The 26,326-nt window shown below is 39.5% G+C and overlaps 1 long non-coding RNA gene across 2 annotated transcripts in view; it reads left to right on the top strand.

The window, feature by feature from the left end:
- LOC307126202 overlaps positions 1 to 7,866 on the top strand; it is a 93,923-nt gene extending 86,057 nt beyond the window's left edge. Inside the window, exon 5 of one of the 2 annotated variants that reach the window (XR_013816468.1) lies at positions 7,568 to 7,866. This is a non-coding gene — a long non-coding RNA (uncharacterized lncRNA). Of the gene's footprint in view, positions 1 to 7,442 lie in introns of both variants that reach the window. The other variant, XR_013816469.1, reaches the window with a different exon arrangement.
- Positions 7,867 to 26,326: the final 18,460 nt, after the last annotated feature.

The raw sequence follows: 26,326 nt of genomic DNA, 5'->3' as shown, positions 1-26,326 counted from the left end.
GGAAGCAGTCTACCTCTACCTCCACCGGTAGCTCTGGCACTCAGTCAGGGTCCTCTACTCCCTTCAACCTGCAGGGTAGTACCACTTATGGTGGATCAATCCAGCACCAAGGTACCTCAAGCCAGTTTGCGTCTGGGTCTCCAGCCTCATATCCAAGTGTAACACTATCCTCGCCCCAATGGGCTGTCAGCCAGTCTGCTAAAGTCCAGAGGCCATGGAAGCAGTTTACCTCTAGCTCTGGCACCCAGGGAGTGTCCTCTACTGCCTTCAACCTGCAAGGCAGCACAACTGATGGTGGATCACTCCAGCACCAAGGTACCTCAAGCCAGTTTGCGTCTGGGTCTCCAGCCTCCTATCCAAGTGTAACACTATCCTCGCCCCAATGGGCTGTCAGCCAGTCTGCTAAAGTCCAGAGGCCATGGAAGCAGTCTACCTCTACCTCCACCGGTAGCTCTGGCACTCAGTCAGGGTCCTCTACTCCCTTCAACCTGCAAGGCAGCACAACTGATGGTGGATCACTCCAGCACCAAGGTACCTCAAGCCAGTTTGCGTCTGGGTCTCCAGCCTCCTATCCAAGTGTAACACTATCCTCTCCCCAATGGGCTGTCAGCCAGTCTGCTAAAGTCCAGAGGCCATGGAAACAGTTTACCTCTACCTCCACCGGTAGCTCTGGCACTCAGTCAGGGTCCTCTACTCCCTTCAACCTGCAGGGTAGTACCACTTATGGTGGATCACTCCAACTTCAAGGTACCACAAGTAATTTAGCCTCTGGGTCTCCAGCCTCATATCCAAGTGTAACACTATCCTCGCCCCAATTGGCTGTCAGCCAGTCTGCTAAAGTCCAGAGGCCATGGAAGCAGTTTACCTCTAGCTCTGGCACCCAGGGAGTGTCCTCTACTGCCTACAACCTGCAAGGCAGCACAACTGATGGTGGATCACTCCAGCACCAAGGTACCTCAAGCCAGTTTGCGTCCGGGTCTCCAGCCTCCTATCCAAGTGTAACACTATCCTCACCCCAAGGGGCTTTCAGCGAGTCTGCTACTGTTCAGAGTTCACAGAATCAGTTGACCTCTAGTTATGACACCCAGCCGGGGTCCTCTACTCCATTCAACCTGCAAGGCAGCACCTCTTATGGTGGATCGCTCCAGCACCAAGGTACCTCAAGCCAGTTTGCCTCTGGGTCTCCAGCCTCCTATCCAAGTGTAACACTATCCTCTCCCCAATGGGCTGTCAGCCAGTCTGCTAAAGTCCAGAGGCCATGGAAACAGTTTACCTCTACCTCCACCGGTAGTTCTGGCACTCAGTCAGGGTCCTCTACTCCCTTCAACTTGCAAGGCAGCAACACTTATGGTGGATCACTCCAACTTCAAGGTTCCACAAGTCATTTAGCCTCTGGGTCTCCAGCCTCATATCCAAGTGTAACACTATCCTCGCCCCAATGGGCTGTCAGCCAGTCTGCTAAAGTCCAGAGGCCATGGAAGCAGTTTACCTCTAGCTCTGGCACCCAGGGAGTGTCCTCTACTGCCTTCAACCTGCAAGGCAGCACAACTGATGGTGGATCACTCCAGCACCAAGGTACCTCAAGCCAGTTTGCGTCTGGGTCTCCAGCCTCCTATCCAAGTGTAACGCTATCCTCGCCCCAATGGGCTGTCAGCCAGTCTGCTAAAGTCCAGAGGCCATGGAAGCAGTTTACCTCTAGCTCTGGCACCCAGGGAGTGTCCTCTACTGCCTTCAACCTGCAAGGCAGCACAACTGATGGTGGATCACTCCAGCACCAAGGTACCTCAAGCCAGTTTGCGTCTGGGTCTCCAGCCTCCTATCCAAGTGTAACACTATCCTCGCCCCAATGGGCTGTCAGCCAGTCTGCTAAAGTCCAGAGGCCATGGAAGCAGTTTACCTCTACCGGTAGCTCTGGCACTCAGTCAGGGTCCTCTACTCCCTTCAACCTGCAGGGTAGTACCACTTATGGTGGATCACTCCAACTTCAAGGTACCACAAGTCATTTAGCCTCTGGGTCTCCAGCCTCATATCCAAGTGTAACACTATCCTCGCCCCAATGGGCTGTCAGCCAGTCTGCTAAAGTCCAGAGGCCATGGAAGCAGTTTACCTCTACCTTTACTGGCAGCACTGGCACCCAGCCGGGGTCCTCTACCCCCTTCAACCTGCAGGGTAGCACCACTTATGGTGGATCACTCCAGCACCAAGGTACCTCAAGCCAGTTTGCATCTGGGTCTCCATCCTCATATCCAAGTGTAGCACTATCCTCACCCCAAGGTGTTGCCAGACAGTCCAGCCAAGCACTTCAAAGCTATTTTGTACACCAAGGCCAGAAGTCTCAAAGATTGCAGCCTTCACAAGGTATTCAGACCTCAGGTACAGCTGCATCACAGTTTAGCTCTCCGTATCAAAGCTCTCCAATGCAGAGTTGGTTCTCTTCCCTGTCATCAGCAGGAGGCCCCTCTTCAGGAGATCCTGGAGTGTTTGTTTCTGCACAGGGTGGTAGCACCAGCTATGGTGGTTCTTCTCTTAATTCTCTAAGCCCCTCTAGCAAGTACACCCCTGGGTCCTATGCAAATGACAAACTCGGTATCCCGCAGTCTGCGCAGGCTCTACGTGAATCTGGGTCAGATGCCAGCTATACAACAAACCATTTCTCAAGCCGCTACTCCGCTAAGGGTCACTAGAAACTTGCCACACTATGCAAAGTTATGTCTTCCAGAATATAAAATTCTAATAAATGTTTTAAAAAAAAAAGCAATTTTTCTTGTGCTTGTGTTTAAGCAACATTCAAAGGATGGAACTCAATGCTAGTTGAGGTCATTTAACTTGGTAAAGGGGTGCCATCTAGGTTTTGGTGCCAAATTGGTTGAGTCAGTTACTGTGTCTTAATGTCACTTCTGTAGGCATTGACTGTTTAACTAAAATTTGGAGTAGATTTCAAAGCAGTTGTAGTTGAGGGCTTGGGCAGTTTTAGAGCTTCTAATCTCTCTTTTTCTCTCCCTAGTGTCATGATCTTCATTAATGTATTCTTTGTTAACTTTTAAATTTAGAGTTCATTTTCACAACGTAAATTGTCTGAAACGTGTATAGTTTAGTACATTGATGCAATATATTAAAAGTGGCAAGGGCATGTAAAAATATCAGTGCTCTGTATATGGCTGATCTTAAATCTAAAATTGGTGCTCAGTATATCTGCCTCAAAATTATTAATGAATTATAAATCTCACTTAATCTAATCTGTCCAATTCAAAAGCCCTAAACTGAATGATAAATGTATGTTGTGATTAATATGAAAATAAACTTAATTTGTATGTCTTTATATCTTACCAGTAATCATGATAGTTGATTTATAACTGTCGTGTCTCACGCACTTTGGTATTTATTGTGTAAGTGTTGCTAAGTAAAGAAAATACTGTATGAATATCGTCGCTACACAGCAGTGTGGGCGTTTTTTGTGTTGCTCAGTGTCAAAGTGTTCTGATCAATATGATGTAAATGCCAACTTTTCTCTAAGCGTGCAAAAATTTAAGATGTCAGTTTTAATGATCAATAATAGCCATTATAAATGTATAAGTAAAAAGTATAAGAAGCTATACAATAAGAAATGAAGCAAACAATTCAGTCAAACATACAAAGTCATTGCTAGTAGGCTACAACGGTAAAGCCTAAATATGTAAAGTTGTGAAACTTCACTTTGCCCTCAGCCAGAACGATTTGCCAGGGAACAAATTATAGATTCATGAGACCAAAGACCAATTATATCTACACAAGATTAATTATCTCTCATGTTTAACCACTACAGAGACATCAGAGCCAGTGGCCAACGTCAGAAAGACTAGCCGAGGAAAGGCTGTTCTAGGCGGGGTTAATGAGCGCTGAGCGCCCGCTGGTCGACTGGATCTCTCAACTCCGAAGACGTCAGATCAAATTTCCAAATAGGCGCTATCTTTATAAATAAACCACAGAATTGAGCTCTAAACAAGCATATTCTCGCCTGAAAAACTCTTAAAACTACATTTCGTGACACAACCCCCATCACTTAAAAATACTACTGTTATTTTCTCATCGGCTATTGACGCTTGCTGGTTGGTGCAAGGTGCATTCTGGGATACCTGTCTGTCTCAAGTCCGCACAAGTCACATCTCGATGCATCCTTGATAAAAGGGGCAGATCAAGAACAGTACTTGGCTGGATGTGAACTTTGAATTGGACAGTACTTGGGCAGCGACTGATGACGTTTCACAAGAACATAAGTACAGACAAGAACGCATATTGAGAAACGGCCAAAATGTATGATGGCTTAAAATATTCATAGAATGCATTATAGATAAGCACGGTGGCCCTATCAATTCAAAGTAGAAAATCCAAAAACTGAGCAATAGGTTTTTTTCTCATGCTTTGTCATACTGTTAGTTAATTTATGTTTTGTATAAAAATGTGTAATTTTTAGCTGTGTAAGCAATGTATTATAATTATTTTGGTGCCATATGCTGTGGTACAGTGCGTGATATCAAGTGAATTCATAATGAAATGATTGTTATCCTAATGCATGAACACTATTGGAAAAATGTAGGCCTACTATGTGACCACTTGCTTCATTAAATAAACCTTGATGTGGTGTAAATTAAAGGTCATGATGAAAGTAATCAAATATAATAGTGTCGCAATACATTTCATAAGACATATTGTAAAATGTTGTCGTTTTGTTAAACCATGTTGGTGTAACTTGCTATGTTGATAAAATATCCAGGATTGTTTTTATGCTACCTTTACGTGCTATTGGACATGTGATAATTACCACTTCTGAAGTCGTGATTACAAGCCCATAACATTCAAGTTCGAAATGGGAGGGCGTTCAAGAGCAATTTTTACCTAGGAAACTTGTATTTACGATAATTCCAAGAGCATGTGAAGGCAGCATTAGACTCCACCCAATTTAGCATAAACTGAGCTTTGTTCTTACTTCTGCATGTGCACAATCCTAAAACGTATCTGCCCCATAAATCAGTAATTGTCTCTCTGCAAAGTCTGCATTACATTATGACAATTACTCAAAACAGTTCATGAAGATCATCCTGAAGTGATCAGGCACATTTTGTGTAAGGTGTGTGAAAATATCCTATGTAGACATTACACATTGAAAGTCTGGATTAATGATCTGCTTTAAAATGTTCAAACAGCAGAGGGTATCAGAGCCTTCACAAAGCAATCATCAATTATCTTTTAACAGCCAGTTTGTTTCCCAGGTGAATGATGTTTCATGTGATTAGTTATTTGCACTAATTGGACTGATGAAGGCCTATAAAATACACTTATCTCCAACTACATGTATGTTTGTATTTGTAGTTTCTGTGTGGTGGTTTGAGAAAGTAAATTTGGGGGTTTTGGAGTACTCAGGGGTTTTTTTTGTCCACCATGGATCAGGGGTGGAAACAGTGAGTTTATTCATTCAATCTGTGTTTGTGAATGATTCTCCATATCATTAATTTACATTGTTTAACATTTTTGTGTTTACTTGTAGGTTACCCTTGTTTGTAATCATCCTGCTTTTGAGTAATGCTTATGGATTTAAAGGTAAGATTTGTTTGACTTTTCCTGTCTTGTCAAGGATCTAAGACAGGTTTGCTTGTCTACAAAGCCTTCTATTCTTTTTCTAATTCACAGGTGGTGCTTCAAATGCCAACCACCAACCTTCTGATTATGCTTTCTCACCTCATGCAGTCCAGTCCTCTGTCTCAGAGGTCCCTGTGACTGGGATTTTGCCTGAAGAAGTGGGACCCCTGAAAGAGCTGAACTTACTCCAATTTGTTAATGGTGGTGTTTCTAGCAGCCATGAATCGACAGCTGAATCTGGGACTCCTTCCTCATATCCAAGTGTAGCACTATCCTCACCCCAAGGGGCTTTCAGCGAGTCTGCTACTGTTCACAGAATCAGTTGACCTCTAGTTATGACACCCAGCCGGGGTCCTCTACTCCCTTCAACCTGCAAGGCAGCACCTCTTATGGTGGATCGCTCCAGCACCAAGGTACCTCAAGCCAGTTTGCCTCTGGGTCTCCAGCCTCCTATCCAAGTGTAACACTATCCTCTCCCCAATGGGCTGTCAGCCAGTCTGCTAAAGTCCAGAGGCCATGGAAGCAGTCTACCTCCACCGGTAGCTCTGGCACTCAGTCAGGGTCCTCTACTCCCTTCAACCTGCAGGGTAGTACCACTTATGGTGGATCAATCCAGCACCAAGGTACCTCAAGCCAGTTTGCGTCTGGGTCTCCAGCCTCGTATCCAAGTGTAACACTATCCTCGCCCCAATGGGCTGTCAGCCAGTCTGCTAAAGTCCAGAGGCCATGGAAGCAGTTTACCTCTAGCTCTGGCACCCAGGGAGTGTCCTCTACTGCCTTCAACCTGCAAGGCAGCACAACTGATGGTGGATCACTCCAGCACCAAGGTACCTCAAGCCAGTTTGCGTCTGGGTCTCCAGCCTCCTATCCAAGTGTAACACTATCCTCGCCCCAATGGGCTGTCAGCCAGTCTGCTAAAGTCCAGAGGCCATGGAAGCAGTCTACCTCTACCTCCACCGGTAGCTCTGGCACTCAGTCAGGGTCCTCTACTCCCTTCAACCTGCAAGGCAGCACAACTGATGGTGGATCACTCCAGCACCAAGGTACCTCAAGCCAGTTTGCGTCTGGGTCTCCAGCCTCCTATCCAAGTGTAACACTATCCTCTCCCCAATGGGCTGTCAGCCAGTCTGCTAAAGTCCAGAGGCCATGGAAACAGTTTACCTCTACCTTTACTGGTAGCACTGGCACCCAGCCGGGGTCCTCTACCCCCTTCAACCTGCAGGGTAGCACCACTTATGGTGGATCACTCCAGCACCAAGGTACCTCAAGCCATTTTGCGTCTGGGTCTCCATCCTCATATCCAAGTGTAGCACTATCCTCACCCCAAGGTTTTGCCAGACAGTCCAGCCAAGCACTTCAAAGCTATTTTGTACACCAAGGCCAGAAGTCTCAAAGATTGCAGCCTTCACAAGGTATTCAGACCTCAGGTACAGCTGCATCACAGTTTAGCTCTCCGTATCAAAGCTCTCCAATGCAGAGTTGGTTCTCTTCCCTGTCATCAGCAGGAGGCCCCTCTTCAGGAGATCCTGGAGTGTTTGTTTCTGCACAGGGTGGTAGCACCAGCTATGGTGGTTCTTCTCTTAGTTCTCTAAGCCCCTCTAGCAAGTACACCCCTGGGTCCTATGCAAATGACAAACTCGGTATACAACAAACCATTTCTCAAGCCGCTACTCCGCTAAGGGTTACTAGAAACTTGCCACACTATGCAAAGTGATGTCTTCCAGAATATAAAATTCTAATAAATGTTTTAAAAAAAAGCTATTTTTCTTGTGTTTGTGTTTAAGCAACATTCAAAGGATGGAACTCCGTGCTAGTTGAGGTCATTTAAGACCACAGTAAAAGTTATAACAATTGATCAATTTACCCCCCCCCCCCCCCCCTAATATCGAAATAATAGCCAAGTGACATCAGCATTACGTTTCCAATATGCTTCTAATTTATCTCCCTTTTATAGTGCTGCTGCTGCTCATCAAGTCTCTCTCAATTTAAAATGGACACACTATCCCTGACATCACTGCCTATCACTTTTTTTTATTGTGAATGGGGATGTTCATGTTGATTTTGAGTGATGTTGATTATTTTGTTGCTTACTCTTGTGTGCATGAAGCTGAAACTATTCTTTACACTCTTGCTTTCAAAATCACCCCCACCCCCTTTATTGTTCCTGCTTTAAAACTATTTCCCCAGTTATATATTTTTAATGATGTAACAAGACCTTGTTCTGTTGTTCCATTTGTTCCTGTTTTAATCAAAAAAATTAAAAATGAATTGCTATTGTATTGACATCTTACCCAAGAGATTACAACCCAAAAATGTGTATGCAATGGTAAAAAAACACAAATATTTACACTTACCTGACTGCCTTTTTTTAATTTCTTTTTTCCCCCCATAGTGAGCTGAATACATTAGTGTTTTACCACTTATTAATGTGGTGCAGCTGTTTGAACACTAGACCTGGTTACTGTCTTACATCATATTATACAGATGGATATTATACAGTTCATTTTGTAATTCTGGGAACATTCTCTTTAGGTTATAAAAATAAAACCAAAAATAACCAACAGGGAACGTTCTGGGAAAGTTCTCCTTAGGTTGTAAAATGATCCCAAAAAAATAACCAACAGGGAACGTTCTGGGAATGTTCTCTTTATGTTATAAAATTAACCCAAAAAATAACCTACTGGGAACGTTCTCTTTATGTTATAAAATTAACCCAAAAAATAACCTTCTGGGAACGTTATCTTTATGTTATAAAATGAACCCAAAAAATAACCTACAGGGAACGTTCTCCTTAGGTTGTAAAATTATCCCCAAAAAATAACCTGCAGGGAACGTTCTGGAAACGTTCTCTTTATGTTATAAAATTAACCCAAAAAATAACCTACAGGGAACGTTCTCCTTAGGTTGTAAAATTATCCCCAAAAATAACCTGCTGGAACGTTCTCTTTATGTTATAAAATTAACCCAAAAAATAACCTACAGGGAACGTTCTGGGAACGTTCTCTTTAGGTTAAAAAAAAAAGGGAACCAATAGTTCTTATTTGGTTCCCCAAAAAATAACCAAACGGGAATCATATGGGAACGTTAGGGGAACGTTCTGTGTTTACTGGGTATCAGTCAGCCAGAGAACTGAACGAACTTAAACTGCATAAATTGAAATACCCTGCGAGGAATAATCTCCTCACAGCGCAGTCAGATCAAGCGTGTTCCTTGATCGATGTATTAAAGCCTTATAGGTATTTATAACTATTAATTCAGTGCGTGTTCCACTGTAATTCGAAGCTATATCTTCCCTGTGCTAAACAGTTAAAAGCTTGCCGGTTTGTATATCCATCTTGTGAAACACTGCGTGTCCCAGTGTGATTTAAAGGAGAATGATTTGAACCCAAGTAAAGCTGACATTGATAGAATCAACAGTAGAAGAAACCCTGTTGTTTTATATGCACATAGATCCGCCGAGATCAATAGTGTTCTATTTACAGCGCAAAACTGTAACATTGAACTGTAACTGTAAAGTTTAATCTCACTCTTAACAAACTGAATGAAAAGCCCCACAGAGCAAAACCAGCTACGAGTGGTGTTCCTTATTTTGATTTTCATTGTTGAAATGTGCTGACGTTTCACGTAATACACTCGATTGCACGTGCTAAACTTATGTGTAACTTTACAGGGTGAAAAGCGCTGACTTTTCTAGTTACTCCTAACTGTATACCCTGTCTGCAATTCACGTTTGCCGCTAGCGTTTGTTTGTCGCCATAGTCACGACTGCGGCACGGAAGTCAACCAGCGCTTCCGGATAAACTCAGCGCATGCGCAGTGCGTCGAAGCCATATTTGTAAACATACCTTACGGTAGCTAACAGCTACTGGCTAAGCTAATCGAAGCAGTTGTTTACATTGAAGCCTAAATGCTAAAGCTTTAGCATTAGTTTTAGGTATCAACCGTATTAACATACGTGTAAATACAGTGTTTGTTTGAGCCACGTTACAGTGATTTAACCATTTAAACACCAAACCTTGTGTACACCTGTTGGTCTTTCTTACTTTTCTCTTTTCTAATACATTACGTTATACTCTACTTTAAGGGAAAATATTGGTTCACAATTGTTAATTACTTTACTTGAAGAGGAAAGATACTGGTTTGCAATTATTAATTGTTAAGTTTGAATGTAATGAAAGAAAAAAATTCAAGATTAATTCCTCAAAGTCATGTAAAATGATTTTAAAGTTATTCTAACTATTCTGGAATTTACTCATTTTCAGAATTTCTAAATTTCTCATTGAGATCCAATTACTTTAGGTATTCGTCTGGAACTTTAGAAGTTCAAGTGAACCACTAAATTGATATATATTACCAAAACCTTTTGGACTCACACTTATTCATTATTTTAGTGATTTATGTATAAATAACGTGATTATTTTTATGCTTCGGACGTCATTGGTCACGTGATTTTGATAGAACGAATCAAGCATCGATACAAAGCTTCACTGAAAATCGTTTCATTTTTTTGATACATGATTAGGAGCTTTGGTGTCACTGTTAACATCACTACGAGCACGAAATCTGCAGGAATTAGTAGAATTAACGTTATGTGCAATCCCGCGCGAAATTCAGAACGGTCACACCATTAGGCTACTAACACGCTGTCATGAGGAAAAATCCAGCAGAACACGTTCGCCGTGTTCAGAGGGTTAACCGGACTGAATGAGAGGAGAGCGCAGCTGGTATCGATACTATAGAAATTGAGTATTGTATCGTTAGATATTTCAGTAGCGATACATATCGAAATATCGATATTTTTGACAACACTACTACACTGTTAGTATGTACTTTCTCGCCTTCCAAAACCGACTGCAATTTCATTGAGACCATTTTCAAGAAGTGACATCATTTCTTTTTCCCACTAGAATTTAACTGTACAAACTGAGGAAAGCTTCAACTCTCACTCCTAACTTTTTTTTTTTTTTTTTTCGTTTTTGAAATGTCATCCTGCTTGTCCCACCCTTAAAATTCAACCCTGTTGGCTATGCTATGAAGAATGTGTGTCCTATCAAAAAAATTTAAATCCCAAAAAGATATTGAAAAGTTTAAGTGGCCCTTGTTTAACTGGCGAGCACTTTATAGATGTTGCGCATAGTAACTTCCTGGCACGAAGATTATAGGACAAGGTATCAGTTTGACAGTTCCACTGGAGTCCAAGCACCGATTCATGATTTAAAGCATTACCCTTGGCAGTCCATTGCTCAGCACTGTCAGACCTGGATGCCGCTGGTAAGTGACTGATGGTAGAAGGCGCATTACTGGCCCATTGCCTGAGGTTGAATCCTTCTCCTGCCAAGATACTCTGCAACCGGTCTACCATGTGCCTTGCTTCATCTACAGAGGGCAGACTTTGCAGGTAATTGTCTACATAAAATGCCTCCAGTACAGCATCATGTACCTTTTCACCAGGCTGACTGTTTTCTAGGATATGCTTTTGCAAAGCAAAGACAGTGCACCATGGGCTGCTAGTGGTCCCAAAGGGAAGGACTTGACATTCATAGACTCTGGGCTGCACTTCTCTTTCTTGATCTGATCTCTCCATACGGAGAAGTGGACGATCTACAGGAAGGAGTCTTATCTGGTGAAACATTCCTTTAATATCGCTGCTGATTGCGACTGAATGTTCTCTGAATCTTAGTAGCACAGCCAATAATGAGGAAGTCAACATCGGCGATAAACACGCGCGAAAATCGTCCCGGTGTGAACAGGCCTTTATATTGATCAAAAAACACAGTAAAGACATTTGTTAATGTTACAAAATCTCAGATAAATTTCAGATAAATGTTATTATTTTGAACTTGCCGTTAATCAAAGAATCCTGAAAAAAATGACACAACTGTTTTCAACATTCATAGTAATCATAAATGTTTGTTGATCATAAATATCAAATCATCATATTAGAATGATTTCTGAAGGATCATGTGACACTGAAGACTGGAGTAATAATGCTGAAAATTCAGCTTTGACATCACAGGAATAAATTACACTTTACCATGTATTCACATAGAAAACATTTATTTTAAATTGTAAAAATATTTCACAATATTATTGTTTTTACTATTTTGGATCAAATAAATCCAGCCTTGGTGAGCAGAAGAGACTTATTTAAAAAAACAAAAAAAACAACATACAGATCTAAACCTTTTGAACAGTACTGTAGGTATAAAGTCTTTATGTAAAGAAAATGTAGTCAGATTACTTATTTAATATTAAACATGATTTTGTGAATAAGGTACAAACAATACATTCAATCATTAAGTCTCCTCACTTCATTAAAGTTCCCTCTGTCACATTCCTCATTGATATTCCCAGGGGAGGAGTCGTTGACGCTTCAGGTGTGAATCACTGCATTATTCATGATGATCCACACCCTCCCCACATACAGCCATTCTGACAATAAGTGTCTTACAAAAGTGAATTGACTATATTGTTTTGTTTTGTATGAATGAGTGATCAAAATGGCTTTCATATTGTTCTGAAAAAAAAAAAAAAAACCCTAGGCAACAACATCCCATTCTGAAAAGCCTTGTGAACAAATGTTAAAAAAGTGTGTTAGATGGCCTTATTTCAGTGATTTAACAGGAAACCAGATGCCACTACTGACAGTTGGGCCAGCAGGCTCCTTCTCTAAAATCATTTTCTTGACTGATGTTAATGTAGCTACATCAAGTTAATCTATTTAACTGATTCAAATATTCATAATGAATCATAATGAATAATCATAATGAGTTATGAATAATTATTATTTCCCCTCAGAGCTAATTTGTTACAGTGGCCTATTAAAAAGTACACTTGTTTCAAAGTCCAAATATTCAGGCAGTTTGGTCTTGCAAGTTGTAGTATAACAATCGTTAGTTGATTAGTTCAAGTAAGGTTAACCAGAGTTTTGCTTATTCAGTTGCCTGTAAAACTTCCGAACATATTTTATGATAACAATGCTCCACCTATCCTTGACTATAATAGACTTAAAGGACCTGTGCTTTTGTAGAGGAAAAGTCCAATTGTCCCCAATTCAGTCCTTGAAGAAAAATCTCTGAGTCGAAGTAACAGGTCTGAGAAAATGTTAACTTTATTGCGGAGACAACAAAGTGAGATGCCGGCCGAACATCTGACCAGCTCTGGTAAAACTTAACATCTTATACTGTTCTCTTATCATTCTGCAGCTAGACTCCTCACAGTTTTGCCATAATTGTATGCAAAAGCTATCATTTTTCAGAGCAGCTTAGTAATATTGCGCCTATTTACATATGCAGTCACTGGATTGAAGTCAATGGTGACTGGATTGGCACAAACTGGGACATTCCAAATGGTGGAAAAAGTCCCAAACTTAACAGTTCATGACGAGTACAATTTTCCTGTAATTTTCCATACTTCGATGGACAACAAACCTTGCTTTTTTATGCATAGCCTTCAGCACTTTCTGTGTGGGGAAAGAGACTCTCAAAATGTAACTGACTGGGTAAGCTTAAAAAAAAGTCCAAACTCTAATGACATTTATAGCTGCATATATTGTTTCAAAAATATTATTTACATAATGAAATGGGCAGTTGACTTCAGACTTTGATATTCTTGTGAACTTTAGATTGGCTGTGATGTGTGCCCAGAGTGGTTCCACTGTTCGTGTGTGCAAAAAACAGGGAAAGAAAAGCTACATCTGTCCTGTTTGAACAACTTGAACTTGATTCATTGTGGCCTTCTAATTTGAATGTAACTGTTTATTTAATTTGAATTTTCATGTTTAAGTGTTCAGTCTTATTTATTATACTCAGTTTGGTGAACTCTTAGTAATGGATTTCTTTCCTAACAGAAGTTAGTTTTTGGCCTCCTTTGAAGACCTGATATGTTATGGCAAGGGGTAATGTAGAGGCAGCAGACATTAGAATTCATATACAGAAATAAGCAGAATTGATTGGCCATATTGCACAAACAAAATGCACAGTCTATTATATAGTGAAAATCTTAAATCCTTGAGCATTGGGATCCAAATAAGTGTTATCCACAGACATGCTGACTGCACTCATTTAACTTGGCTCACAGCTTCCCTTATATTTTCAGATTTGCCTGCATCCCATAGTGTAAAGTGTTACTTTATTGTATGCAAGATGTTTTTAAAACAAAAGGAATTCATAAGAAGTAACAGGCTTTTCATAAAAATATAATAAAAAACAATAAAAAAACTCCAACATTATTTTCAGTGTGAATTACAATCAATCATGTAAAAATAACCCTCTTTGGTACGGTGTTGCCTCCAGGCAACATAGTCTATTTTAGTTTATTTTGAATAAAATTAAAAAGCAATTTATTGGTCAAACCTATCTCTGGGAAGAAGAACTCAAATACAAATCAATGAAAGTGCAAAGAATTTGTCACATGACCCACAGGGCTCCATTTTGTGTCCTGTTTCAGCACATGTGCACAGGTCACATGGCTCCATATTTTCTCCAATGAAAAGTGCATTTTTCACAAATTTCTGGCCAGTTAATCACCCACAAAAAAGTCACATTCACTGGTAAGTAAAGAAGTATTTTCAAGAACTTTACATTATATATCATCAAATGTTTTAGAGTAAATTACAAAAAAACTGTGTGTTGCCTCAAGGCAACATTGTACCATAATGGAATCGCATAAGGCCATACCAGACACACTAGGGTGGATACAAATATAGTATATTTGTAAGGAAAAGAGCTAAAATTCTCTAAATTTATTTGCATTTTTGCATGATTTTGTAATGCACATATACGATTAGTAATTCACATACTATAACTGCACATATTGTTGATCTGCACATTTTCTATAGCATTTAAAAAAGGTATATAACACAACTGTTGAGGGTGAGGATGAGGTGTCATGTGATGAGGAAGATGAGGTCATAGTGACAATCCGGCAGGGAGAGATCGAAGATGGAGATGAGGATGAAGATGGATATGATAACTTGATATGATAACTTGATATGATAACTTGACATGATAACTTGATGTGATGGTTTGGTAATACTTGTGTTCCACGATGGTACAATGTTGCCTGAGAGCAAAAGCTGAATTTGAAATGTTACTTTTTATTAAATATGACATTTGTAATACATTATAAACTGGACAAATGTGTTTGTTCAGGTGTCTGGTTAAAGAAATTGATGTTTTAAATAAATATATTTCTTTTTTCTACATGAAAATGTCAAATGTTTAAATTTGTCCGTTGTGGTACAATGTTGCCTTGAGGCAACAAACGTAAAAAAAAATAAAAATAAAAAAAACATTATGACAATTTTTATTGTTATTGTTATAGTGTCCTATTTTAAGCAGGAAATACACCACAAATATTTTTTTTCTCATTGAAATCATATTGCGTACCATAGAGGGATAAAAGCCTAGGCTACTCCAAGAGAACCCCAAATACTCTTCAAGCCTCTGATCAGATTTATTAAAGGAACATGCCGACTCTACCAGCTCCCTGTGTCTGACATGTGATCCATGCTATCTAGTCTCATGCATTCAAAAACATGCATTTAAACTCCATAAGATAATACAGCTGATTATAAATATTAATAAAGAATAATAATACAGATACATAATATTTAATAATGCAGTCATATTAAAAGATGAAATTTTAGTCTTCATCCACGTTTGTCATCTGAAATGTAGGCTAGCTTTCACTAAGATGGTATTGAAATTACATTTCCAATATGCATGGAAACACTTCCAGAAATGTTAGCTTGTTATATGCATTTATTTTGATTAAGTAAATAATTGAAACATCAGACAATCAATAAAACATTAATACAATTTTTAGGCAAATCTTTTTGTTGTGTTTATTAGACACAGCAAAGCATTTTTGAAAGGTGTGCCATTGTAGTTCACTGCCTCATCAAAAAGAACAAATGTCAGGTCACTGTTCTGTGAAGTGCTGTTCCACATTGGCTTGGTCCTCTACTGATGTGATGGGATCACTGCCAAATATGGACAACCTGATCAGAGTCAACCCAACTTCTTGATTATACACATCAGCTGGAAAAGAGGCATTTGGCAGAAACACTTAACCAATCTTGGCTCTGCATCCACCTTCAGCCAGGCGATTTGGTACTCCTCTGCCTGAAATAACATGTGGGCAAAGTGATTTAATAGCACTATAGCTACACACGCAGTAAGGGTTCTAGTTAGGTTGTGGGTGTTGACTTTATAGGTTTAGTCAAATCCTGGGACATTGAACATAAAATGGGATTAACGAATAGAATTGTTTGATGATAGGCTCAATATATTTTATTTTACTATTGAGAAAGTTATATTAATGGTATTGCCAGTTTGAATTGTTAAATGTGGGACATAAAGATGCTGTTTGCTGTGTGTGAGGGAATGCTTTTTTTCCCGAAAAACAAAGGGGAGGGGCAATCTAAGAGACTAAATATAAAGCTATGAGGCATATTTGGTGAGTGTTCCCTCAGAGCATTTTTAAACACCTGGATCATTTACAAAAAAGGCAATGTAAGACAAAGACAATTATATTGCTTTCTGTACCAGCGATCCTGTGTCCATTCCAAGCCTGTACGACACGGCTTACACCTATTTGACTTGTCTGGCAGGTCAACTTGGAGACACAATATTTCACAACGTCATCATTCAGGTCCAGAATTTTTTGGTCCACCATCTGCACTAGGACTTCTTTGAGAGGGTAGTTAAACCTGTTGTAAATTTGCTCTACAATAAACCAAAACATTTCTCAATTAGCAAGAATCAAGCTAACGCATTCATTTGTCGATCGACGTAGCAGTTCAAATTTTGCAATTTAACTAATTGAGCAATCAACAGTTTATGGACACACCTGAATATGACATATAAGCCGCGTTTCCACCGAAATTACCCGGAACTATTTGTACCAGGAACTTTTTTCCCAGGAACTTTTTCTCCCCCAGACCTGCTACTGTCTGCGTTTCCACCGCGGTCTAAAGTACCGGGGAGATTAGGCAAATTAGTCCGGTGACGTGGGAATGCGCGCGACTGCTTTTCCCAGTCACCGACGGACATGAATCACTTTTGCGCGATACTGTCTGCAACAATAACAAGTGGAGGAGATGTAAGCAGCGCTGCTTTTGCATACACATTACCAACACTGCTTATTTAAACGTGCACTTTCACCTGCTTTGACCATTTTAATGCAAAATGGGATGATGGGCAATCCAAAATCTGAATGTGTTGTAATAGCTCAATTCCAAAACAAAATATTTTCTATAAAAGGATAATGAGGTTTCAGTCATTCATGACAGATGTGTGAAAAGTTAATTGAATGAAAACAATAGACTGAATTAAGCGGTTGAAAGATTAGGTACTAGACTGCAAGTATTTTATTTTTTTATCACAATAACATCTCTTAACATTCACACACAAAAAAAAGTCACATGACTAGTATTACAATATGCTTCATTAAATGCATAATTTTAGAGACTTCTTCCTCAAATTTGAAATGAAGCAGGACCACACTTATGGCTTCACTTGTGGTTATAAGTTATTATACTACATTCACATAGTTATACATTTAAAAATATAATATTTGGGTTTTCTAGATATGTTTATGTGCATATTCAGAAAGACTTGCGAGCAGCAGCCCTTTTATTTGCTTCCTACACTATATGAATACAATTAGAATGTGGTTATATAGTTAGAATGTGGAAATTAAAGACACAGTGACATTTTACACATTTGACTTTATTTTAGACAGATTAGTTCTTACAAAATTAAAATAAGTGTGCAAAGACAAATAAATTACTAGAACAATAAAATGAAAATATAAAATGTGAAAACAACAATATAAAACAAAGTGTATTTTTCAGTAACCTGTCCAAGAGCTGTGCCAACACGTACAATATATAAAGTACAAATGTGGTAGTGCAAATGCTTCATTCAAGCGGCTGGTCATTGTGGCTACTTCTTGAACGACTGGACAAACTGTCCAAGAACAGACAGAAACCCGGTCTGAAAGTCCCTCTGCTGCCGTCTGCTTTCTTCCGCTTCTGCCTGGTGGAATGCCAGCTCTTGCCTCCTCATCTCTCCTCGGTCTGGCTCTCAAGTAATAGCTGAATATATTGGTCTCGCTGTTCTTGTCCATGCTGCAGGACGGCCCGGTTAGCATCCTCCATGTCCCTCAGTGCATCAAGAAAGTCACAGTCCCTTTTCATTTTCTCTAAGTAGAAAAATTGCACTGAAACACATGGAAATTAATACACAAGGCAACCATGAAACAATAGAAACCATCAATTAATTATTTAAAGTGTTTTCACTACAAATAATGAACAATTGTTTGCCCTGCTTGAACAATGTGTGCCATTTTTATCATGGGCAATTTAAGTTTACAATTAAAAACAACAAAACTACTCAAAACCATTATGGATTACACATCAGTTTTTAAATATATACACATTTTTGTCAGCTTTATACCTCTGCGTGTGTGTGTTTCGGCAGGAGACACGGGGTTAACGTACTGGTGACCGCAGGATGAAAACACGCTGGTCTCCGTTGCCTGCGATTCATCAGGGCCACTCGTTACACCTGGAAAAGCATGTTGAAAAAAGTTACTGCAACGTGTTTAAACACTGCAACGAATTTAATAGATGATACCAAGATGAGATATTTACCTTCAACCCACTCGGATTCCTGGATGGTTTCCAACAACGCACTAGCCGAGTCTTTCGTTACCGCTGTACCAGAAAAGGACGGTCTGTCCCAACAATACGCCGGTCGGAACCGCTCCGGTTGTTATCCTTTAATTTCTTGTAATCTTGTCTTAATTTCTTCAACTTCTCTCTGCACTGTTTTCCAGTGTGACTGGAACCGAGTCGATATCTTCAGGTAACGTTATACCTTTCCATTGCGAGTCACAGTTTCCAGTTCCCGCTGGATGTCCTCCTCCGCTTATATGCTCAATAAAGCCTGAGCCTCGTCGTCGGTCCATCGGTCGAATTTTTTGTTGAACTCCATTGTTGCAAAGAAAATATTTACTGAACGCAGAACCCACGAAACCCACCTCGCAAAAGACTTGTAAATATGGCGGTGAAAAAAAAAATGCTGCGAGAGCTCAACCAATCAGCATGTTCAGCGCCCAAGTCCCACCCCCGAAAGTTCGCGAACTTTTCAAAAGTACCACCTCGCAAGCAGGGCCGTTTGGAGGGGGAAATATTTACCCGGAACTTCATTTAGACCCTGGTTCCTGCGGTCGAAACACACCGAGTTCCCCCCCAAAGTTCCTGGTTCCGGGGTAAAGTTCCTGCGGTGGAAACGCGGCTATAGCCTAAGGAGTTTCTGGGTGTTATATAGGCTACTCATTTCTGCTTCGAGGTCTTGATTGTGGCCTTTCTTTGAGGTTTAGAATCCAGTATTCCTGTAATTATTGTTTCTTTTATGAATTTAATAAAGAACTCTGTCTCGTATTCTGTCCAAACGGTCAGTGTACTTTTGTTAACCTGTAATTGCAAAACAAAAAATGACCGGTTGTTGTAGCCTATTGTTAAAACGCAAAGTTGAACACCAAAATTTTTATTTGAACTGTAGGCTACACCAAATGGTGCGCAAAAAAATAAATATTGATTTTTGTTTATTACTTTTTGCCCCTTTATTAAACGTAAAATATTCACAAATTAATACGGAAAAGGTGTAGATTTTACTGGTTTTCTAAGGCCATATTAGAACCTGGAAATTATATTTTTCCCGCAGTGCTGAATGAGAAGAGCCATAGGCCTATATGGCTCTGGAACCACAGCCTACAGAAAGGTAATTTATTGGGGAGTTATAGGCTAATGATAATAAATGTGTCTGAAAAAATAACGAGGCATTTTAATGTAATTGTTTATTAATAAACTATTGTTTTCTAAATCAGTGTCGGCTAATAACATCTCCATCTCCGCTGTTAAGCGGATGCGCCTTTAGAGAGAAATGCACCTTTCATACGGATTACATCAGAAGGTATTAGCTTTCGATTAGAATTGGTTCATTTTAAAGTGGACATTTCAAGCTTTAGCCTAAATAGGCTATATTTTGTTTCAGTTCTCGTGCTCTGGTTCACGTAGATCATGAAACCGTTCCTGATTGTTTTATTTTAATTTTCAAAAGCACAACATTTTCTTGTTATTGTGAGTTTACACAAATAAAATTAGTTGCGAATAGTGTATTAGTATTTTCTGTATGACCAGACATTATAGAGTATTTTAAGTTGTTTCCACTGTTGATAGGAAAATGCAAGTGTTCGCGCCCACGCCTCCCTGCCATGCAGTGCGCACGCCACACTGCACAAACGCTTGGATATTCGTCAAAATCTTGTGTTTTTTTGTAATAATCTTAGCCCTGTATTATTATTGTCTAACAAGTATTATGAATGACATTTGACTAATTGATTTGTTCCTTTTTTGGGATAAAAGCATCTTCTTAATATGTAGCCTAATAAATGTTATAATAATGATGATTATTATTATTATTTGCATACAGGGACCTCAAACACACAGCGTCTTCTAAGTCAGGTGACTGTAAATGCGCAAAAACTGTTTCCATTGCAGTTTTGCGAAATATTCCTTTTTCGAATTGCCTGAAAAACCACCTCATGCGAAATTTTTTTTGCGATAAACAAGAGTTTTTGCGAAATTGACGTGTTTCCATTGTGCGTATTTTCAATTCGCAATTTCAATTTGCGCAATTTGAAGGTTAATGGAAACACGGCTTGTGAGCCTCCCTTCAGAGAACATCAATTCACCTGGGTCTCCCCATTTGAATAAAAGTCATGATATTAATATAATTAATAATAATAACAATAAGGAGAAGAAGACTGTGTTAAAAATAAATAGTTGCAACCAAAGGGTTTAAAAAGTTTATTTTGAACACAAGTCCTAATACGATCTCTCTAATTTTAATAAAAATCAATAATATGGTAAACTCATATCCATCACTTTAAACAAAACTGAACGGAGAACATGTTAATGTTATTCTCTACCTTAATGGGAGAAGTGAGTCTGCGTCTTCGCTGCACACAGACGGTGGATATTAGTGATGACAAGAACAAGCGCAGGTCGCCCTCCGCCTGCAGCCTCGACCGGTACTTCCTTTTAATCAGGGTCAAGGCAGAAAACCCACACTCAAACAAGTAAGTGGACGTGAATGGGATAAGTACTTTATAGCCCTTATGGAGAGGGACGGGAACTCCACAGACAGCCAAAAGTGTGCAAGCGATACTTCATGCATCTTTTGCAACTCCATATTAGAGCTCAGGTCAAGTAGGGCCTCCTCTTCTTGGATGCTTAATCCATCACAGAGCTCTGCTGGGAAAATAAATGGATTTATAACCCATTGATTCGCCATGGTGTCCCCCAAAATAATCCTGAAACTGCTCGCGCAACCCCTTCAAATGCGCAGTGGCAACAGCCAGTCCTGCATTTTCCAAATCATTCTCCCAGGTTGGAAACATTTCCACTGAGCCCTGTTCCACGTGAGCCCAATACAGGTCCAACTTTTTCCTGAATGCAGATACTTTATCATGTACCAAAAAGACATGGCACTCCTTTTCCATAGATCATTTTATTATTTTTAATATGTTTTAAATATTACCCTGCTTTTTTCATGTCTATTACGCAAACATTTTCTTCGAGTCTCTGCCTTTTTCCAAAGTGATAGATAAAATCTCTCACTTTTGACCCAAACAGGTGTTACTTTATGTGACTGTAAATATTTTTAAATGATTTCTAAACAAATGTCCTTGGTAAATTTGGCCCAAAGTAATCTGTGATAAACAGTAGGCTATACTATGTTTCATCTGCTTATTTATAATAGTCAAAATAATCCAGCAATTATGTTTTTTAGTACTCGATCGAATTCAAGATGTATAAGCTCAGATCAATGAGGCTAACTTGTATGCCAGATATCCAAGAATTATTAGCCATATTTCCACTGTCTGGCCATGTGCGAGCGAGGGCTATAATCAGCCCAAAGTAGTGACTTGAGCGCTTACGCTATACCATTGAGCGCTTACCAATAGTGCGCGGCTCCACGTGCCGAACGCGTCTTTTCGCGATCACGGAGTAGTTTGAAGTTCGGAGTAGCGTGCATGACATAGGCTCAAGCAGCATGTTTTTCTACCTTACAATGAAGTTAAAGTCTCTCTGTGATGTATATAAACTCAATTTTACTGTCTTTTAGTTAGTCGTTTGAAAGGCTATAGTTTGAAAGATGGAAGGGAGCACGGAATAAAAATAACCGGGCCTTAATATCCTCCGACTGAGAGCTTCGAGGCCATAATCAAACGGCGCAACCAGATATTTATCTTTATTTCTCAAAGAATAGCATGCGTGTTGATCCGCATCAACTCCATTGCGATTGGCTACTTTAAATCGCTTCAATTAGGCTTTTAGTCCAAAAGAACGCACATTTAGAGAAATCTTGATAAATTCTCATATGTTCACTTTCATTGCTTTACTGAGAATGATCATTTCTATAAATTTGTTCACTAAATGATGTGCTCTCGAGAGTTTTGAGCACTGTCTCCACTGCCATCACAATATAGGAATAGGCATACATGTCATCAAAATGAAAAAAAGAAAGAAAGAAAAAAAGAAAAAAAAATGTTTAGGCCTAACGAGTTCCCGTTTTATATAGTTATAACACAAGACTATAATATGTGAGTTTTCCGAACATCTGCACAATCGCAAATGTGACATTATACAACAGTTCAATAAAGTTACTGAGTACACTGAAAAAAATTATTTGTTGAATTTACAAAATTTTGTGGTCACAATCAATTATTTTATCTCAATTTAAACAAAAACACAAGCAATTCCCATGAAACCAATAATTTTTTTTTATTAAAATAAAAAATAAATTATTTTAATTATTTAAACAAGCACAAATTAATTATGCTTAATTTAATCGGGCCATAATAATTTTTTTCAGTGTAGGCTAACTTTTATAGATAGACGCCATTCTGTTTTTGCTCCGTCCAAGAAAACAGAACAAACAGCAGAACCGCTGCGTCTCCGAGCAACACTCGTTTTGTTGCTCAAAATATCTGTATTTTTGACAGAATCAGACGAGTAAATGATTCAAGTACGCTAACCACAGTCGTTTGCTAGTTTAAACGAATTAGGATTTTTGAAAGACTCGTTTGAATAAAGGATTCAACTCTCTCATTAAGATAGAGACTTGCTGCCACCTACTGGCGGTGTTAGTTTCATAGTTAGGTTATGCGAAATCGCCGACAAATGCCCGAAATCATAGGCAAATCGGTGCTCGTGCACGCGATTGACAATCACGCAGTATGAATGATCAAAGACGCGATCACAGAGACTCGCCGATGAGTCGCAGATGCTGGAGATATTTGGCATGCTAAATATCTGGACCTGTCGGCGATTCAAACTCCGGCTGTGTGAAATGTGTTCTGACTGAAAATACATAGGCGATGACCGACAGCCAATGAGAGAGCAAGATACAGGACAGCGGGAGGTTCGGGGAGGAGTTATAGACCATAATATTAGTATTTTAATAGATATATTTACAGTTATATCAAACAGAAACAAAGCACAAACATTTCCTTGATCAGCCGCAACAGCAGCACATTGCAATATTATTTATTTACCTCGCACTCTCTTTGCAGAACACAATCATTGCTCACTGTGTCTCCCCAACCATTTCCTCCACCATAATCTTTTTTCTTTTTCTTCCTTTTGCTGCAAATCAGCACACAGACAATTTGGAAGTTTCTGCACAGCACTCTATATTTTTAATAACAATTCCAGTCTCGCGCGAGAACTCCAGTCTGGCGCACGTGTGATCTCGCGTTGTTTCCTTCTCACTTCTCGCGTGTGCTTTGTTGTGAAACGTAATTTGTGGGCGGGACAGAGCTGTCAGTAATTCTTCCTCTTGTAGTCATGCAGTGTGAAACCCCCTGTCGCCAATCCATCGTGCAGTGTGAACACAGCAGTGACTGAATGCTGGCCCAGATAGTCATGCAGTGTGAAAAGAGAGTGATCCGACCAGTTTGAAAATGATGCAGTCTGAACTAGGCATTAAAGAAAAACCAACAGGTCTGTGAGAGCCGGAATTCTTACTGGTTGGTAGGTGATCAAATACTTATGTCATGCAATAAAATGCAAATTAATTATTTAAAAATCATACAATGTGATTTTCTGGATTCTGTCTCTCACAGTTGAAGAGTACCTATGATAAAAAATTACAGACCTCTACATGCTTTGTAAGTAGGAAAACCTGCAAAATCGGCAGTGTATCAAATACTTGTTCTCCCCACGGTAGATAATGTTATGGAAAATGTAATCAACGAAGGATATTAATAATTATATTCATATATCAAAGAATATTATACCACATAAGGTAATGTTTTGCTATGCAGGACTGCGAGTTAAAATCAGCAAGACAGTGGGACCAGCAAAGTGACCTTAGAGGTTACTGTCCACCTAAATGTGGGATGAAAGACATATGGGGTTATTTGAGTGCGTTTGGAAATTTACAGGAGGAGTGCTGTGTGTGACCTTGTTTGAAAACAACTATAAGAGCTGCACTTTTGTTATGACTTGCAGGCAATGCTCTGCAGACATTCAGATGGCTTTACGACTGTTGACTCTTCTTTTGCAAAAGAATAAACCATTTTATTAAATTATTAAGATTCAGAGTTGATAAGAAAATTGCCACAACAATAACATATCAAATGTTGAAAGTGAGACATTTTTAAATGTCATGCCAAATATTGGCTCATTTTGGATTTCATGAGAGCTACACATTCCAAAAAAGTTGTGACAGGTAGCAATAAGAGGCCGGAAAAGTAAAATGTACATATAAGGAACAACTGGAGGACCAATTTGCAAATTATTAGGTCAATTGGCAACATGATTGGGTATAAAAAGAGCCTCTCAGAGTGGCAGTGTCTCTCAGAAGTCAAGATGGGCAGAGGATCACCAATTCCCCCAATGCTGCGGCGAAAAATAGTGGAGCAATATCATAAAGGAGTTTCTCAGAGAAAAATTGCAAAAAGTTTGAAGTTATCATCATCTACGGTGCATAATATCATCCAAAGATTCAGAAAATCTGGAATAATCTCTGTGCATAAGGGTAAAGGCTGGAAAAACATACTGGATGCCCATGATCTTCAGGCCCTTCAGGCACTGCATCACATACAGCAGTGTTTCTCAAACTTTTTCTGCCATTCCCCACTTTGGAGGTAGGGAAGGGTTCCGAGCCCCACCTGTTCCCAATCGCCCCAACAAAATGATAATTAGGCTTTAAGTTGACCTGTTAATATTTATTTTATTAACGTCACATTTTAAACCTTTTCATGCGTATGTTTAAAATATTCTAGCTGACCCCCACAGAGTGAGTTTTTTTTTAAGGCGACCGTTATTTTAGAACGTTTCCTCTTAATGTTTCCATTAGAGGCCGGCCGATATTAGACATTTTCCAAACTATCGGTATCTGCATTTATGATGGCCGATAAATTAATATTTAAAAAACGTATAAAAACGGACGAAACACCGCTCAACCACATTATGAGTGTTGGCGTTTCATAGTTTTTATACATTTTATTTATCAGAACTTTAATATATTTTTATGTTCCTCTGTTCTGTTGTGACAATAAAACAAACCAGTTTATTTTTAAACTGCATTATCACATTATTTTAGAGAGGTTGAAGGATCATGAATAACTACAAATAACTAATGTAAGGGAAATCTATATCTGACGAACTTGACAAACTTGCTTACCATGTCATCAAATCTAATAATCCAATTCTCAAATATGTGTGAGTGTGTTTTGCCATTTAAAGTATTTTACAAACTCTAAATGTATTGTTTTACTACTTATGTGTATTTAATTGTTTGAAACCTAAAATAAACATTATGTGGTTGAAAACACTGCATGATTTGTCAAGTCACCTTCATTTATATAGCGCTTTTCACAACACGGATTGCTTCAAAGCAGCTTTATAGTGATAATAGGAAATACATTTTGCTTTAGAAGAAAAGCTAAAGTAGGTTTTTTTATTATTATTATCAAGCACTGAGCGAATGCTTTTATTATCAAGCACTGAGGCCCTAGCCCGGCCCGTGTCCAACAGCTTATCAAAATTTTCGGCCTGAGTCTGACTGAAGCCCGTGTGTTTTTTTTTTTTATGTGTTTTTTTTATCACTCCTATTACACATTAGCCTGACAAGCCAGACCCACATCAAGATGTTGGGTCTGGAAACTCACCATTGACAGGTCTCAATCCAAGGGGCGGGATAAACGGTTGTCTTTCAAATTCCCTCTTTATGCAATTGGATAGCGCCATGACTGCCACAACCAACCAGAGCAAAGAAGAAGGTGAAGCCGAGCTAACGTTAGTTGATAGACTTTCGCCGTATCCGGTCGGCAAAACTTCGAACATATCTTCTTTTCTTAAGAATGACTTCAGTGCCGTTCTTTGTTCTTTTCTCAAAGAAAAGCTTAACTCCAAGTCTTCCAGAATCGCGGCCAAAGCCGATTCGAAAGACCGCTGTTCGCCAGCTTCTATGTTTACGAGTAGCACGCAGAACCTCCGCAACTCTGCCGTGATGTGCCGTCATTATGTTAAACCCGCCCACCGACTCTACACACGCTGTGATTGGCCTGACTAGAGTTTGGTTTTTCCAGCTCTCAGGTCTACCGAGAGTTGCTAGACTACACTCGC

The sequence above is a fragment of the Gobio gobio genome (genome assembly GCF_949357685.1).
Source record: "Gobio gobio genome assembly, chromosome: 5".
Taxonomy (NCBI): domain Eukaryota; kingdom Metazoa; phylum Chordata; class Actinopteri; order Cypriniformes; family Gobionidae; genus Gobio; species Gobio gobio.
This window is presented reverse-complemented; position numbering and strand designations above follow the sequence as displayed.